This window comes from Emydura macquarii, unplaced genomic scaffold (assembly GCF_026122565.2).
Source record: "Emydura macquarii macquarii isolate MOO-44397 ecotype Brisbane River unplaced genomic scaffold, CSIRO-AGI_Emac_v2 contig_2205, whole genome shotgun sequence".
Taxonomy (NCBI): domain Eukaryota; kingdom Metazoa; phylum Chordata; order Testudines; family Chelidae; genus Emydura; species Emydura macquarii.
Window position 1 is genome coordinate 3,764,532 of NW_027132342.1, and position 18,781 is coordinate 3,783,312.

The 18,781-nt window shown below is 40.7% G+C and overlaps 1 protein-coding gene across 1 annotated transcript in view; it reads left to right on the forward strand.

Annotated features, from left to right (window-relative positions):
- The window catches only part of PDE3A (phosphodiesterase 3A), a 496,440-nt gene that overhangs the window by 26,436 nt on the left and 451,223 nt on the right, over positions 1–18,781 (forward strand). The window lies entirely within an intron of this gene.

Consider the following 18,781-nt stretch of genomic DNA (forward strand, 5'->3'; position numbering starts at 1 on the left):
TAAAGGGACAATCCAAAGCCCTTTGAAGTCTATGGAAAAATTCCTGTAGACTTTAATGGGTTTTATGTAATGCCTTTTCTGTAATCGTTGTCAACTATATTGTGGTTCCAAAATATATTTTAAAAAATCACAGATGCAATTCAGTAAAAGATTGATATTTAAAAAGTGCTTTAAATTTCTTTATGCATGTAGCCTTTAAGTTGCTGGGGGGAAGAGCTGTCCATGAATGCGTATGTGAATGTTACCTCCAAAAACCTGTGTTTTAAAACAAGATTATTTGGGTTGTAAAGTAAAGCACTCAAAAGTTAGAAAATGCCAAAATTAAGGTTGCCTGTGCAACCTTAATTCAGACCCCTTCGTGTGTGTGCATTATGATACATTCTTTAATTACATGATCATATACTGTTCTTTCCCACGGGTGCACAGGATGGACAATGCTCACTTTGAGCAGCTATTCAATATTTTTTGCCTTCATTGTTCAATGTGTGACCTTAAACCTTATTTACTGCCAGAATTTACCTTAATTCTGAAGACAATTATTAGTTTCCTCATGGACTTTTCTCTGAGATTTGTTCCTATAGTATCGGAGTGCTTCACAAACATGAGTTAATTTATTTTCACAACACCTCTGTGACATAAGGGGGCATTATTATCCCCATCTTACTAACATTCTCCTTCACTACACAGTTCTGATTCATCATCAAAACTGGTCCAGTCTATGCATTGAAAGAAGAAGGGGTACTGTGGAAAAAATAGTATGTGATCATGTAATTCAAGTCTGTATCATAATGCACACCCACACGGGGAGGCTAAATGAAGGTTGCACAAGCAACCTTCATCTAGGCTTTCCTAATCTAGAGTACTTGGCTTTGCAACCTTAATGTTCTTTTAATGTTTTTTGTGTGTATGATACAATATAATGAGAGGGGGTGAGGGGCGGGAGCAGGAATAAATGGGCCTAAACTGAAACTGTAGCATCACTAGCAACTAAACCTTTTGTCTCCCCAAACTTTGGTAAAGTACAGGTATGGATTTAACATTTGGGCCTTAGTCTCAAATGGGCTGAATTGGAACACCAAACCCAAACAACCCAGAAGGCTGAAGATTTGTGGTTTACAACCAAATCTGGCTCTGAACTCCACTGCCTGAGCTCATTTCTGAAGACTTTGCATGTGTAAGAATATTATTTTTAGTTGCTGGGCAGCCACTTTCTCTTTGGTGTGTGGCTGGGTACAAGAATCCTTTAAACCATTAGATAGCACCAGAGAGAACCTTACTTAAATATCATGAGATCACTGTGGTAGAGACAGGGTCTCTATTGAGGAGACCAGACTGCACTGTAGGGAAGATCAGAAACCATGCTTGGCAGGAAGACAGACAGTATAAAAGGGAACCTGTGCAACTTAGTGTTAAATCAGTCATTAACTTGTCCTGGAGGTTCCGTGGGGGAGAAACAAGTGAAGCATAGCTGGCCCCAAGCTGAGCACTTCAGCACCCATTGAGTCTGTAGCTCATGGGAAGCGAGGGAGCCTTCCACAGGGTTGGTGTTAGAGGGTGACTTGCCCCTGCGAGGAAGAGTGCTGAAACTGGAATGAAAACGTAGGTTTGAGCTTCCTTTTCAAAGACCTTTTTGTGCTAGATGTAGTAAGTAGGCCCCAGAAGGTGAAATGTTTTGGCCTGTATGGACATTTAAAGGGAGCCTAAGTTAAGGAGAAATTGAGGCAGACCTCAGCATAGCTGCACTTTGCTATCAGGGATGCTACAGAGCAAGCATGCCCATTGACAGGTGGCAATCCCCCTTCTATGCAACACACCACAGTGTACCCTCAGCTGGTATCCAGATAATGTCAAGGAACATTTGGCCTTTGTGCTCAGCGCTGCTGGCTTTGCTGTATGTAATTCCACATTGTCATATGTAATTCTGTATTCCTTTCAGCTTCTGGGTTTGATTACAACATGGGATGGTCTTCTCTTCTGCAAAGCAAGTTAACGGTAACTTCCTTCACCAAGCTCTCAAAGGGTGCCAGCAAGTTCTAAGGCCTGGTCTACACTACCAGCAGCCTTCAACGGGAGATACACAAGTTACGTAGCTTGCGTATCTCCCGTTGACTTACTAACTTTCACTTACCATGGTGTCTCCACTGTGCTGCGCTGATGGGAAATGCCCTCCGGTCAACGCAGCCTTACGCTTTTCGCAGGTGTGGTTTTACGGCGTCACCCGGAGAGCACTTCCGGAATTGATTTGAGCAGGTCTCCACTGCCTGCTCAATCGATCCTGCGTAATTGATCCTGTAGCACCACCACAGCCCCGGCAGTGAAGACATACCCCAAGATTAAATTCTCTGAGGAAAAAATTGCTGTATGCGCACTCTCTCTCTCTCTCTCTCTCAAAATGGTTTAATTTGGGAAGAGCTTTGTGGGTTTTAAAAGGCAGTTGATAGGCTGTCAACACCTCTAATTGTGGATGTTCTCTTGTAATACCCTAAAGGTATGACTCAACAGGTGGCAGGGTTTCAGGTTATGTGGCGCATTGTAACTTGATGTTTTGGAAGAAATTAGAAAATTACTCCAGTGCCAAAAAGGAGAGAAATGTCACTCGTAAAATAGGGGAATGCCTAATTTTGAAGTTCAGAAGTCAATCACAACTCTTGCTTCACAGGCTTATTGAAACAAAGACACCACAGAAGTGATGTATTACGTCTGTGGTGGTGGGAGGGAGATTCCCCAGAGCTGAGGAAGGACCGCTTCTGTTTGTTTTTGATGTTTCTTTGGCATTGGCCCAGGGGCAGTGGGACTCTTCATTTGCATTTCTAGCTACTGTAACCTGCAGAAAAAAGCAAGAAAAGGGGGAAAGCTAGGATAGACTAGGTGGTCCAGAAGACCTAACGGGCTTAAAGGATTCATAATGGGATACAGGGGTTTTCTCCTCTAGGTCTTCCGTTCAAATCCAGCCTGGGTTGGTAGGAACTGAAAGTAATCATTCAATTGCTGTTTGGTGGCCTATATGAAATAAAGTCGGGCTGTCAGTCCGGTTTCTAACAGACAGGTGTCCATTTCACAGATCACCATTGCAATTCACTCTGATTCACAATCTCAGCAGAGAGGCCAAGAACTAAATGGTCCATCAAGATTAAATTACTCTTTCACCCTCAGAGGAGAATCCTCTAAATCAAGGCTGAGGCACGCATTGACACTGCTGTGTAGGGAAGCTTGCACTTTGGCTGCCTCTGCCATACCTGTTCTGTGGTTAAATAAGGGACTCCATCTTAGTCTGTCACTGTGATACTTTCATAAGCACTTGGAAAACAAACAGCAGGCCTGGATGAATAGAGTCCCAAAAGACCATAGTCACAGTGATTAGGCAGTAATCCAGAGGACCACTTGGCTCCGTGAAAAGGAGTCTGCTATTTTAGGTGCACTGGCTCTGTATTTCCTCAGAAGTGCTAGGCCATGCTACACATTGTACCCTTGATCTCTAGTACGGATTTTCATGCTCAGTATCAGGGGAGGACAAAAGCCTGCATGGACTCATTATCTATTTGGTGGACACAATGCTATTTATCTATCTGAACTCCGGTCTGACCATTATAGGCAGTTCCATTTCCTCACATTCATTAGAAAAGCTACTTGATGTTAAACAAAGACAAGTAAGTTTGAGACGTTCTGTTTGTTGTATTATCTCTTCCTTCACATCATTACCAGGTTAAATTTTTTTTGTTCATCCCAGCCTTGTTCTGAGATCAAATACTCCGTGTTGAATCCATGAGGGTCGATGTACAAGCTATTATCCTGTGTTAGTGATGGGAAACCTTTTGTCAGGCCACTAATGCTGTGGGATGGATAGATGGACTGTCTCATCTGAAAATACTGAGCCACCTAAAGGGATCTAAAATTACCGCAGTTGTTTTCAGAAGCAATGAACACAGGCAGACAGTTACCAGACAATACATACTGTTCAAGGACATACTTAAACAAAAGCTGTGAATTACATTCTGCCTCATTACAAAGAAAAGAGCTGGATTATCTTTGTCAAATGGAATTTTCTGCTACTATGCTCTACTTACACGGCAACCAAAAATAAAATTAGCCAGTCTAAAAAATATAAATAAAAAATTTAGTGCGGTCTGAATGGCTGTTCACGTGCTAGAGCCATTGTTCAAATTGGGGTGATTACTGGTAAGCTTATTAGTATGTGTGTAGATTCTTTTATTGTTTTAATGTGTTTTCTCTGTAATGCTTTCATTTTAAGAATAAATGTGTTTGCTTAGAAAGAGCTGTGTGGCAACATAACACTTACACAGTTTACAGTCTCTGAGGAGAAAAGCAAAACAGCCCTGCTTAAGGCAGTCTGACTCTGCTTGGGAATTCACAGAGTAGGCAGAGAATTGTGCAGCTTGGAAATGTCCCAGTCAGGAGGGACAGAGAGACGCAGATCTCCACCAAAGAGAGGTGACTGCTGAAAGTGGGTGCCCTTGCTGGACTGTACAGTGGGGACACAGGTGCAGTTGCCTAGAACTGTGACACAACCTAAAAGGACAACATACAAACGGAATAAGGAACAAAAACTCGGGGGTGTGTGTGTGTGTGTGTGTGTGTGTGTGTGTGTGTGTGTGAGAGAGAGAGAGAGAGATTTTGACTTTGTGTCAGACCCCTAATTAATTAATTTTTTTTTAATTTTTTGCTATTTGAGGAAAAATTAAAGTTTTCAATTACTTTTTAACAACAAATTAAAAAATTGTCAAGGGAAGCTGATGCTTTCTGTTAAAATGTTCATTTAGTTGAAAACCCGTTTTCTGTTGGGAAAACATTTTGATGGCTAATTTTTAAGCTGACCTTCTCGCATCCTATTTTCTTCCCCCAGTTGTTTATAAGGAATTAAGGGATTTGCTTGTTTGAGGGGTTGTAGAAAAAGATGAGTTTAGCGGCAAAGAAGAAAGAGGAGGGATATTACATGGCATGTGGGATTAGAAAAGACATTAGAGGAGTGCCGGGCAACATGGGGGAAGGCACAGAGATGCCTATGGGAGAGGGAGGTGGAGTGACAGTCATGTCTGGACAGGAGAATGGTTGATATTTGTTAATGACTTATCGTTTCCCTTTCTTATGGGTATTTGCCAAACATACAAGGCACATTTAATAAAAGGAGAAATGGGCCTGAAACCAAGTTATGGATCCAGATATTCCTGAAATTTTGGGAACTGGACCGAACATCATGGCTTGGGACCATCTTTGGCCACTAGGTTACATCAGAAATCCTCAAAGAACATTCTCCTCAAGACTGTTTTCAGCTTCATATATTTGACATCTGTGTCTCATTCTAGAACTCAGTAGCCCCCAAATTGAATTCAATTACTCAAAACATAAAAAGAGTAAAAATGTAATTCTGTTACACCAGTGCCACCACAATTAGTTCAGAGTGCTACATGACTGTAATGTTAGCGTGGTCTTGCGGTTAAGGCAATGTGCTGAGACTCAAGAGATGGGCGTTCAAGTCCTGGCTTTGCCACAGAGATTCTGTATGGCCTTGGGCAAGATTTTCTCTTTCTCTGCCTCAGTTCCTTGCTTTCAAAATGGGAAGAATACTTACTTTCTCCCATCCTTTGTCTTCCTGATCTATTTAGATTGTGAACTCTAGGCAGGGCCTTCTTTTTCTTATTATGTTTCGGTACAAACAAATGGGGCTCTGATTCAGAGTGGAGCCTCTACATGCAACAATTAGATAAATAAAAATAATAGTGGTCCCTATGACTTTTATTATTGTTTTCCAACAATATAACTTGTTTGTTTAATATTTTACGAAACAAATGTTTTCCTTTAAAACAATAAAAACAATGCATTTATTGTTTGTTCTAGTGTTGCTTTATGTAATTATTCCACTGTAGCTGAAGGAGTGTATTCTGTAGAGATTGGTTTAGGACAGTGACTCTCAATCTGTAGTCCATGGACCTGTGGGAGTGTGCGGACTATGTCTAAGGGGCCTGCGAAACATTTAGACAGAAAAGTGACTGAACAGAATTCAACTATATATATACAGATAATAGATTTCCAATGGGGTCTGCACCACCATTTGAAGTTTCCAAAGGGGTCTGCATCTCCATTAAAAATGTTTTAGGGGTCCACAAATGAAAAAAGGTTGAGAACCTACGGTTTAGGAGACCTTCAAATCTGTTCTCAAGACCAGTTTCTACAAGAAATAAGTTAGCTGGTAAAGTGGATGGGGATGGACATGTGGGAATATCTATTTTTTAGAAACTTTGATTATATTTATCCTTCTTCCTTCACAATCATGTCTGTTGGCTTTCTTTTCAGATGGTGAGCTTTTTAAAGCAGGGGCTGGCTCTTCTTGTATGTGTGACAGTGCCTAGCACACTGAGCGCTACTGTAATACCATTATTAAATAGGAAAAAGGAAGGTCAGATCCTGGGTACAGTCCGCACAGGACTCTTGCTTGCATGTGAGGAAAGGTGGCTGTAAGCCACCTTTCCATTCTCCTGATCCTGGAGTTTATGGGGTGTGGGTCTTGTTTGACATTAGTAATTGGACATGGGTGAGGCCTCATTTCTTGGGAGACAGGATTAGGGAGGTAAATAGATCGGCAAGCTGGAAACAGAATATCTGTTCTAGCTAAGATAAGGGGGGACACTCAGGGAATCATTTATAATGGACAAGATACCAATGGATAAGATAAGCCTGGAACATAAGATGAGGTAAAGAGTAGGTCGTACATGGAGAGTGCGTTGACAGAGCACGCTGTACAGTGATTGATTCCTATAAAGTTACTAAGCCAGTCCCAGAATATGTGATACAATGTATAGTAAATGCAATGTAATATGTAAATGTATATAAAGGCAAAGGTTTGCTATGTAAATTTAGATGCCTATAACCTATAGCCACTCCCTATGCTGGAGTCTGATCAACTCAGCATAGCTTTGCTGTATGCCAAATAAAGGAACCCAAGTGACGAAATTGAAGTCGTACTGAATTCTTGGGGAACTCAGTGGAAGAGCTCTTGGGGGAACCCCAAATGGAGGGCCACAACAGCCTCTGGTGTGACTTAGCTTTGTCTTCACTGACACACGGATGTTTTGTTTTACAGCTAGATAACAACTAATGCATCGTAGTTATCTTGCTGTAAAATTCTAAGGGGAGACAAGGCACTTTTAGTGTTTACCAAGAGGTAGCTGGGTGAGCTCAGCACTATAATCCCTGCCAGGTTGACTTTGCCTAGTTTACCTCACAGTAAAACTACAGTACCTTCTGTCTGTTGTGTTTTTACAGTGAGATAGCTAATGCATGTTTGTTATCCTATGGTAAAAACACACCTTTTTTGTCAGTGAAGACAAAATCCTAGGGCTGCCTTAGGTTCACACCCTGGAAGAAATGCACATATTTCTCTAGGAAATCCCCAGTTGCCCTTCAGAGCAGCTTTCCAGCTGCTTTGCATTGCCTGAGTACAGTGAAAAGTGGGCCCCTGAGCATTAGGTTCTGAATTTCAAATATTAGGTGCTAAAGAGAATATTCCTGGTACTTTGATGCATTTTTCATCTGAGCTTTTTCAATCTAAAAACAGGTTTAATTTTTTTCCTCCCCCCAAAATGGTCTTTCTGGACAAAACAAAAAGAAAAAAAATTCATCTCCCCATTCCTGCAGAGGAAACTAGACAGCCCGTGTACTTTTATTTTGGTTAGCAGCTTGGCCTGTGTTACTCCACAAATAACCTGGACAAATATTATGCCTTCAATCATTTCTAGAGAGCAACTTCCAAAACAAGCAAAGAAACAATACACAACAAATTTCATTTTCAAGGGAAAAAACAGCCAATTAATTACCCTCCCAAAGAATGAGAGAGGATTATTTTGGGGCGTTTTGCAAAAACAAGAAGTACAAGTCCTATAGATTTTTAAATCAGGGAGTGGGGGAAATTTACACAGTAGTTTGAACCAGCTTCAGCCCTCCTGTGCTATGTACACAGTGTAATAATATCCTTAGTAAAACAAGGAATAGTTTATACAGCCCCATGCTGCATAAGAGCCCTGTAAATACTGGAATTTTACATAATATACCAGTGTCACACTTTGCAGCGAGTATTACATATTTTTGCTACTAGAAATGAGGTTGTGTGGTTAGTAAAAACATTCAGCTATGTGTCTTATCCTGGTGCTGAGTGATCTTGAAGTCCATGTGGATTTTTAGGATGCTCTCTCCTCTCAGGATTACGCTCCAACATATCTGCAGCAAATTAAACATACAAAAACATATCTCTGTTCTTGCAAGGTCAGCAACCCTTCAAGATTCATGATGCTTCATGATCTATTCCCAAACCACTGACCCACCCATTATCGCTTGGGCAGCCATCATCTGAATTCAGTGGCTGATTCCCTAAAATAAACTCCATACCTTATACTGTCACTTCAAAATAGTTACCCAAACGCATATCTGTTCTGACTGTTGAAGGAAGTTGGAAAGGGTTTAGTCTTGCAGAGAGGGTGGAGTGCACTCTCCTGGCATTTGACGCCTTCTGCAGGAACCATCAGCCCCCAGTCTGATGCTCCTGGATCTATGATTGAGAGTGAGGAAAAGTTAGTGGTACATGTGCAGTAATGTTTCCAACATAGGATGCTTGTTCAGCGTTTTGGCATCAACTGTTACAATATGGGAGGTTTATTATTTGGTAAGTTGCAGTAATTATTGCTAGATGCTAGAAAGAAATCTTTTGAAATGCAATGGAGAAAATCCAGTCCCACTAAAATTTACAGGGGAAAAAATTGGAAAATTCTAAAATCTAAAAATTTCATCTTTTCCTGGCACTGCCCACCACTTTTTAAAAAGATTGTTCCCTGTCTTGTTTACACCGAAACCCACACAAAAATAAATGAATGACATATTTTTCAGTTAAAACTAGAAAAAGTGTGTAAAGTAATGCATGCCAGTGTCTTGCCCACAGAACAATTTTCTCCTCGCCTGCATGAACAAACTTTGGCTGGTGTGCCACCAATCTTCTGACAATGCTAGCATATTGCTTTATCCCATCCTCCAACTGTGAAAATGTGGTGCTGAGGCTAACTCATCTGCCTCCCCAGGGTTTAACGGAATCATTGACACTAGAGAAAGAAAAAGCCATTTATTCTATGTCTAGTCTGTTCCTGAAGGCCATTGCAGGGTTGTTTTCAACAGTATACTCTCATGTACTTTAGCTAGTCTAATTTCTAATGTTGTGAGCTGAGATTTTTAAAAAGGAAAGTCGGAAGTTTAGCTTCAAAAAATGTATTTAGGCACCGAAATAAAATGGCCAATTTTAAAAAGTCTCAACACCTAACAACTCACAATGAGGCTAATATGATGGCTGCAGCATGTGTTCCATGTGATAGATTGGGGAAATATCTGTAACAGATTTGGAATGCCATGTTATCTGGTGAACCCCTCTTTGATTCAGGGGCTCTACCCCACATTGTAATGGAGTGTGATTCTCATGTCATATTGCAACCCTCTTTGTGGATTAAAACATCAATTTTCTAGCAGGGCCTTGGCACCTAGCAGAAAACCTAAGGTAGAGCAAGCAAGAGCCATCTCCCCTACCTAAACAGGGTTTTTTTTGTATTGGTAGGGCCATTGACTTTGAATGACAAAAGCCAACAGGGAGCAGGAGAAGTACTGGAGCTCAGAACTCTCCTAGCTGAAGAACATGGGCAAAAGGGAGACAGAGGTGCTCCTCTAAGCTTCTCTAAGCAAGAGGCCAGACCACCGCAATATGCAAAGAGACAAAAAGGGATGCTTGGCCTAAGGGTGCTGACTAAATCCAGGACTCACAGGAAGGGTGAGATCAGCCTTAGAGGATTGTGTTCAGGATATGGTGGTTTTTCACAGTTCTGTAAGTCTGTAGTGCTTTCAGAAGTAAAGTGTTTGTGGTTGAGAAGTTCCTTACCTATGTGCAATGCTATATGTCAAAGGTTTAACTGGAACCCAGAGCTCCCACAGCCAGGTAGACTCAGGGCGGTGGGGGAGGAAGGGGAGAAGGAAGGGGCTCAGGAGGACTGTGGCTCCAGTCCTTGATTCTAAGGATCCCATTTCCCAAGAAGGATTTCAGACATGGGTTCTGCACCTGGGCATGTGCCTGGGAGAGCTAAGGAAAGCGACCATTCATCCAGAGCCAATGGGTTTAGAAGCATGTGGATCCAGCAGTTAGGTCCACTCACAGCAGTCTGGCATTTGTCCAGTGAGTAGAACTGAGCCAATTGACATTCAGCACTTCTGAAAATCTGGTGACTTATTCAAGTTCCTAAACATGGAGCCTAACTTTGTCCCCTTTTGGAAAATCTTGGCCTCTTGTCTTAGCAAATTGCTCCATAGTATTATGTATCTTACAATTAAGATATTTTCCTTGAAGTTTAGCCTAAAACATGCTCACTATCGCCATAGAGAAAGGGACCATCACCTCCCAAGTTTGTAACATGATGCTTCTGAGTGTCAGATAGCCATTGCTTTTTAATTTGATATGTTTGCGCTGTATGCTCATTTCTAATTTACTGTCTTTTACTAATTTTCTTGTCTTTTTTGGCTTTCTTCCTTCCCAGGCATGTGTCTCCCATGAATATCTGGGTTTTAGATTATTTCCCACCCAGACACTGTATCTCAGCATTAGAAACATATTGTAACATCTCAGAATATAACAAGAAAATATGTTTTGGGCAAGCACAGGCTGCTTGTGACAGGGGTTCTACATCAGGAGCTGACTCAGTACCCTATCACTCAAATCCTACCAATGTAGGTTAATTGGGACTTAAATAGAGGATCAATTAACATGTGGAGCCACAGCTAAAGGGCTATTTAGAGAGGGAAGCAATCACAGCCACTGGGAGCAGATAAATGGAGAGCTGGCTGCTGCTAGTATTGCTCTCTGCCCCCTGCCCCCAAAGTTAAGACGAGGAGCTGGCTGGGACTTAAAATCATGTAAATAGAATGGCAGGTGATGGTCTGCTGGAACAGTATAATAAAGCACAGTGTGGTGAAGATGGCCCTGGAAGGAGTGTGGTTTATTCTTTAGGGGAGAATTTTCAGAATTCCAGTCTGTGACACTGCTATATAGTTTTTAATCAAAAATTTGCAAAATTCATGACCATACATAAATCAAGAAGAAATTCTGCAGATTAAAATGCATTTTGCTTTCAGATATTGAGGGGTTTTTATTTTTTTTAAATTAACCTTAACTTCAGGGTGAAAATTAGTGTTGAATCCCACCGGATAGAAACCTAGAATGTTCTTACACACAGCACTGGGAAGTTAAAGTTTGCATGGTTCCTCTCTACTTCCATTATTATTCTGGAATTTGGGAGGCAGAACTGGTTAATTTGTGTTTATACTATAATGCTGCCTTTAAAAAGTTAAATGAGGGGGAAAAAGAGATTCTTCAATTTAGCCCTGATCCTGTAATGTGCTGATGTTTTCTGGAAGGTGCTGAGTGACTTGCATTCCTACTGAGCCTGATTCTCCTCTCACCTACGCTGATGTAAATCAGGAGGAATGCCAATGACCTTACGATATGAGAGAGCGAGAAGAATTAGGCCCATTAAGTTCAACATGAATGGACCATACTCAGAACTTCATAATATCAGTCCTCTAAGATCTGAATATTTAACTAAGCACAGGTATGCTTTTAATTAAACCAGTGTAGGTAACATTTTCAGAAGTTTCCACATCCCATTTTCAACAATGACTTAGGTGAAAATTTGGAAAATTTTGCTGTATCCTTTCTTAATTAGTCCAAAACTTTTAAAATCTCATTACTGATTGTAGCCTTAGTCACTCTGATGCCTATCCAGTCTTACTGGCTTGAATGACAGAAAAATTAGGTTAGAATAGGGACACGGCAGTTCAGATTCTACTCTCAGCTGCACCATTGTAAATGGGATGACCGCCATCTTGGTGTGAACACCAGGAGTTGAACTGGGGGCATTCAGAGCTAGAAGCAGCATGAGTTGCTGCAGTTTGAACTAAAGAGCCAGGCTATGGACCTTAAGGCTGTAGCAGACACATATCCTCTGTGGATTAGGCATAAAGGAGAATGTGTAACACACACTAGCCAGTAGGTAACATAAAAATACAGTGACTTATAGAGTTATGCCACACAAATCTTTGTCTTTATTTTCCAGAGGTTTATGTTAGTACTTACTTGGTTTCTATCCTGCCACTTATGAAGTTGCATTCTTGTAAATGAGAGCAAAATCTGGCCCCATATCCATCTATCATTGGAGCAAGAGATGTGAATCAGTAGATTTTTAGTTCCATTACATCCTTCTCTTAACTTGCTGTGTAACTTTCCCAGTCACTTAACCTTGCTACAGCTCAGTTTTTTTGAGCATGTTAAATAAAGACAATACTGACTCAGTTCACATGCTTTGAGCTCCTTTGAACAGAGTTGTCATGTAAGTACAGAATAGTGCTATTGTAATACTGTACCCTGACTCTAATCTCATGATTTCAAAATGCATTAACTAATGATAAAACAGGACCAACATTGATCAGTAATAAATCAGCTCAGTCTATAAACCTAATAAGAGGCAGCTCAGGATTCCATGTTGTTTATACTTAACAGTAAAAGTTGCTTCTGTATATTTGAGTAGACACACAGATTTGACAGAAATCTATCCTCTTCTTCAGCCCCCTTTGTTATTCACTTTCTGTGGTTGAAGAGCACATCTTTTATGATTTTAAAGAAAAAATATGGCAATAGTTATGAAGATTATTAAAACTGGGGAAAAGGGATGGAAAGCTAGATTTTGTGATTCTCAGTGCTGAGTATTCTCTATTCTCATTTACTTCAAAGCTAGCAGCAGGCCAAACTACCTAAAAAGGGATGGTCTGTCCCCGCTGAAGCACCAAATGGGTCGTATTGGAGATCTTTGAAACGATGGACAGGGAATGTCAATATAGAATTTTCCACGTCCAAGGAAAAGAAGGAAGGCCTGGTTGTCACCCATCCTCCGGCAAACAATGAGTGGGTTGTAAAGGCTGCCACACAGATTGAAGAAGCCATTAAGAAGCTTCATGTTTATCTGGACAGGTGCTGAGCATCACTGGTAGTGAGCATAGAAGAAGAGGACCAGAGGCTGAATAGTCTACTCCCACCACAGTGGGATCAACATGAGGCTGTGGACAAACGCCAAGCCTGAGCCACAACAGTGAGTGAGCTTGAGCAACTGGAGAATAGGTGGCCTGTAATTGCATTTGTAGTGAGGAGCGAGAGCTCACCTGCACAAGGAGTCTAAGCAGAGGCATATACCAGCATGTTCAATTCTGTATGGGGAAGCCCACATAGAATTAAGGATAGGCTTGAACCAAAACCCTAGATGGAAGCATCCATGAACTCTGAGGAAATTCCTAAATTATCACCTCAGACTCCTCTCTAAAACAACAGAGATATCCATGAGGTGTGTCACCTACATGAACAGTAATATTTAACAGATTCCAGATTTTTTTTCCACAATCATTACCACAAGTGCAAAGGCTAAGGAGAGTTCCCAATAGTCAGTTCTTTACGAATTGAGAATCCATGGTTATGGGAGAGGACTATCATGTTGCTGAGATGAAGGGATTAAGATAACTCCAGCAGATGGACATTCAGAATCAGACAAATTCAGTTTGTCAGATGAAATAAGTTGATTTCTGATCTAGCACTTCAAAATTTAGGGGGTGTCACTGGTTCTCAGTGGTTCACAGCTGAGAATACCAGATTCTGGACAAACTGCTGAGAACTAGGGCAGACTCACCCCAAACTGGTGCCTATTCTATCATTAGATTATACCAAGCCAGTAACAAAAATACATTTCTGTCTCATCACACTCGTTAACAAGTCCAAAATGCAATCTCCTTAGGCATCCAAGCCCTTATTTCACCACCCAGATACTACACTTTATGATGAATGGTTATTGAAAATCTATTTAATCAAACAAAGGGTCCTTCTGACCTCAAGAGATCAGCCACATACCCAGGTCAATATATGACTCAGATCTTACCCAATAATTACGCTGCTGCCAATTCTTTAGTAACTAAAACCTAAGGGATTTATTAATTTTTATTTATTTATTAATAAGAGAAAAGAAGAAGAGGGTTAACTGGTTAATAGATCATACACATACAATCATTGGAAAGTTCTCATATTAGGTTTATAGCAATGATGAAATAACCTGCTGGCTTGTAAAGTCTCTGGTAATTTCCAAAAGACTGGTAGGTCCTCAATCCATAGATTAGAATGCTCCTTTTAATTTGAAATCCATAGTCCAGAATATCAGAGCAGGAAAGAGGTAACATGGAGCTGGTTCAAGGGTTTGTTATACCCTCTGCCATGTGTTTGGAATTTTACTTCCCCAAAATAACAGTTTGTAGAAAGCTATAAGCACAAGATGGAGTCCAGGGTCACATGAACAAGTCACATGCCTTTACATGGCTTGCTGAATCTTGGAGCAGCCATTACCCATATTCTGGCTGGGGCATCCACAGGAAGGCTCACCAGGTGGGACGAGCCTCTTCTGGCCCATTGTGAGTATTAATTACCTTTTGAAGGGCCATCAATGCAAAGCTTCAATGTAGATTTTATCTAGTGGGTGTTACCCTAGGAACAAACACATTTGAGATATAGATAGATATAGAGGGGGGGGGGGGGACATTATTCATAACTTCAAACACAGTGATGATACATGGATTTAAACAAGATTATCATCTTTAGTGATTCGTAACTTTTCCTTTGACACCTTACATGATATACTTTGTACAAGATTGTTGAAATTGTTTACCAGTGGCAAATCACTGATATAAATGGTTATATTCAATCATGCAGCATCACAAGGGTTAACACAAGTCACTTTTCTTTTCAACTTTAAAAAAGCTCTGTGGAAATCGGACCATAAACCTGTGTACAGAGCAGTGTAACCCTGCTTAACCTAAAAATACAACATTAGGTTTCTAAAATATAATGCAATTAATATGGATCTCTGTGTAATACTTTCTACATTTTCTTGATTTTGTTTTTTCAAACAATATTGTTGCAATTTTCTTGACCTCTGAGTTGTTTTCGAAGTGTTGACTATGAAACAAAATATTATGTATAAAATCAGTACTGTGCTCCCTGTGGGCAGCTGTTCCATGGGGAAAGAAGGAACATGTTTAAATCAAAAGACCTAAACATAAATCAGTTAGTACAGCTGTTACAAATCAAATGAGATTGTGTGCCTTGAGTGAAACAAGATTTTGCCATGAAAGATCCTTCACCAATATTTAAAAAAATGAAGGGTTTCTTATTTAATTAAAATGGGCATCTTCCATCTTTTGCATCCTCTTATTCTTGGCCAATGTAAATAAATTAATCATATTAGAGAGTGATTTATGGAGATAAAAGTATATAACAAACTCAGACAGCAGTGTTTGTACTATACACAGTCTTATAGTGGTCACAATAGAAATGTTTCTACTAGTTTAAAAGTTTTTACTGGTTTGAGAGAAACTTCCTATTTACATAACATGGAGTACTGGCAGAGCCACTGAAAACTTTTACATTTATAGAAACTTCTGAGTGCAGCCACTGTAATATTTACATGTATGTACAGACATATATACAAATACACAACCTTTACCACACTCACAATGATTACATTGGATCAAATCCTGCAGCCCTTCCTTGCAGCCCTTTGTCAGAGCTATAGCATCTGTCCTCCAGTAAAACTATGGAAACAGGATAGAGAGCACAGAAATATGTAAGCCTAGAAGCAATGGAAAAAATATGTTAGCATGTAATTATAAATTTGATCACACTGAATAATGACAAGGGGGAGGGACTGAATTAAGATTGTCTGGTCAATGTTCATTCTGGCATTTCCCAGATTTTGAATGTTTGACTTTGCAACCTTAATAATGTTCATTACTGTGGAAGTTGAGTGCTAGTTGAATGCGCTCGCACGTGGATTCCCAGCTAATCAATGAGTGCTCAAGCTGCTCTTTTTATCCTCAGCATTCCCACCTCCTGCCTCGCCACCTCAGTGTGCTGCTTAAACGGCTGATAAACAAAAGGCGTCTCTGGATTTCTTGCCCTACGGACAACGCTTTATGGTACCAGAGTGCTGTTAGCAGTGGAGGGTTGGATTTAAGGTATTTTGACAGAAATATGAAGAGTAAAGTAAGTTAGAGTCACATACTTACTCAGCAGGCCAGGTTGTGGACACTTCATTGGGTTGGACTCTCCAGTTAAATGAGCACTTACTACTTTCAGTGGCAAAATATGAACTCCCTTTCGGTTTGTGATCAACACATAGCTAGCTGGAAACTCTCATTGAGTGCTTTTTCATTTTTAACATATTCATTGCTGATCATTTTAGGCCATAATTTATGTATGAAGAGATAATTGTAATTGCTTGCTTCAGACTAGTAAAGCAGCAAAACTTACACAGCAATGTGTACATATATGATACAGCCAGCCTATGTCATGATGATTTTCTGAGGTGGTTTTGAAGTGATTTGAGCTCTTTGGCTATAGATGCTATGTAAATGCAAAGTGTTTAAGTGCACACGTTTGCTCTTTGTCTCTTTCTTAGTGTTGCTGTTGTTTTAATTCTATATTTGTAATCCTGATACTATATCTGGCTGTACATATTTTTAAGACCTTTATTTATTTTGAAGTTCACCAGGTATCAAAATGAAATATGTGTCAATCAGGTTATAAGCTTGTGAGTGGTGAAACAGGGTGAAATTTTCAAAAGTGCCTAAAGCCTATTTTGAACGTGTTAGTCTAACTGAAAGTCAATGGGATTTGGGCTGTGTAAATCACATTTTAAAATGGCTCCTAAGTCACTCAGGTGCTTTTGAAGATTTGACCCTATGTCTCCTTTGTTTGCATAGCACCTAACCCAATGAGAGCCCTATCCTGTCTAGAGTCTTTGGATGCTTCTGCAATACATATCATAATAATTATCCATCGCTCCATATAACGTTTTCTGTGGACATCAGACTTAAATTGTTTTTAGTGACCCTGGCTTATTTAAAATTTATGACCATTGCCCTTCAGCCTCCATTTAGAAGCATGTTGTACAGTTGCCAGAAATCACAGGAGCTGAAAGCAAACATCTATGCACTAACAATTGCTGTAACAGTTATACCCAATGCACCGTATTCCCATGACGTTCCTGCAGTTGAAAGAAACACATTTCTGTGCTTTCCTTGCCGCTTTAACTGCTTGAAGAAAAAAATTTAAAGTAACCACCCCTCAATAGATCATTGCCAAAAATGACAGTAATAACCACTTTCTTAATGGTCAAAGAATGAAGCCAAGAACAACAAACCAGTTTGCTGTGGTAAATTTTGAAAGCATTGATATAAACCATAAAAACATATTATCAATTATTTTCTTAAGATGCTTCTCTCTTTTGGGGGTAAGTTGCAGGCAGAGTGATTATCCCTAACAGTAACTGAGTTTGAACCATAGGACTCACTGTGATTGCACTGGGTCAAATCCTATAGCTCTTACTTAGGACTGGAGCAAATCTCCCTCGGTAAATCCACAGAAAAAAGGACAGAGAGCCCAGAAAACTCCATTAAATTCACATCCTGGTGTTTCCTGTGAATGAAAGGTTTGTGGAGCTGTAAAGGAGGCAGCAGGGGCATCCTTCATTGCCTGTAAACTCTGTGAGTCCCCAGGGAAAATAAGCTGATGTACTGCAGAAAGTCAGAGACTCTTCATTGACAGCTATCCAACTTTTCAGCATGGCTCCTGTCAGTTCCTCTCCACTTGCACATATCTCCACTCTCTTATGTGGGTGCAGGTTTGGAAAGGGAATTAGTGCTGCACAGGGTTTGATTATCTGCCAAGCTCAAAGGGGAGCCTGCTGCAGAATTCTGCTGCTGCCCCGGTGTGTCGCCCCATTTCCCATTATTCCATCAGATGCCCTTGAAAGTCTGTGGAGCCAAGGCAAAAGAACTTCTGCAGTTCTGGTAGGAAGGGAAGTGTGGATAATGACATGGCACAAATGCTCCCCCATCTATGTACCCCTGCTCACCTGGCCCCCAATTTGTTCCTTTGGTTCTGTGTTTCGTTCATGTTACTGAAGGAATCACTTAGGCCCAAGTTTATGTGCACACAGAACTCAAGAGTAAGGAGTGTGTAAAAACTGCAATATTTGGCCCAGTAAAACGTGGCACATTGAAAAAGTCAGATGCACTAATGGCATTAATATCTGTCAGTGTAGGGGAGGTCCTCCACTTAGGAAGGAAGAATCCCATGCACAGCTATAGACTGGGGACCGACGAGCTAGGCAGCAGCTCTGCAGAAAAGGACCTGGGGGTAACAGTGGATAAAAAGCTGGATATGAGTCAGCAGTGTGCCCTGGTTGTCAAGAAGGCTAATAGCATATTGGGCTGCATTAGGAGGGGCATTGCCAGCAGGTCACAGAAAGTGATTATTCCCTTCTATTCAGCATTGGTGAGGCCACATTTAGAGTACTGTGTCCAGTTTTGGGCCCCCCACTACAAAAAGGATGTGGACAAGTTGGAGAGAGTACAGCGGAGGGCAACAAAAATGATTAGGGGGCTGGAGCACAGGACTTATGGGGAGAGGCTGAGGGAACTGGGCTTGTTTAGTCTGCAAAAGAGAAGAATGAGGGGGGATTTGATAGTGGCCTTTAACTACCTGAAAGGGGGTTCCAGGGAGGATGGGGCTAGGCTGTTCTCGGTGGTGGTAGATGACAGAACAAGGAGCAACGGTCTCAAGTTGCAGGGGGGAGGTCTAGGTTGGATATTAGGAAAA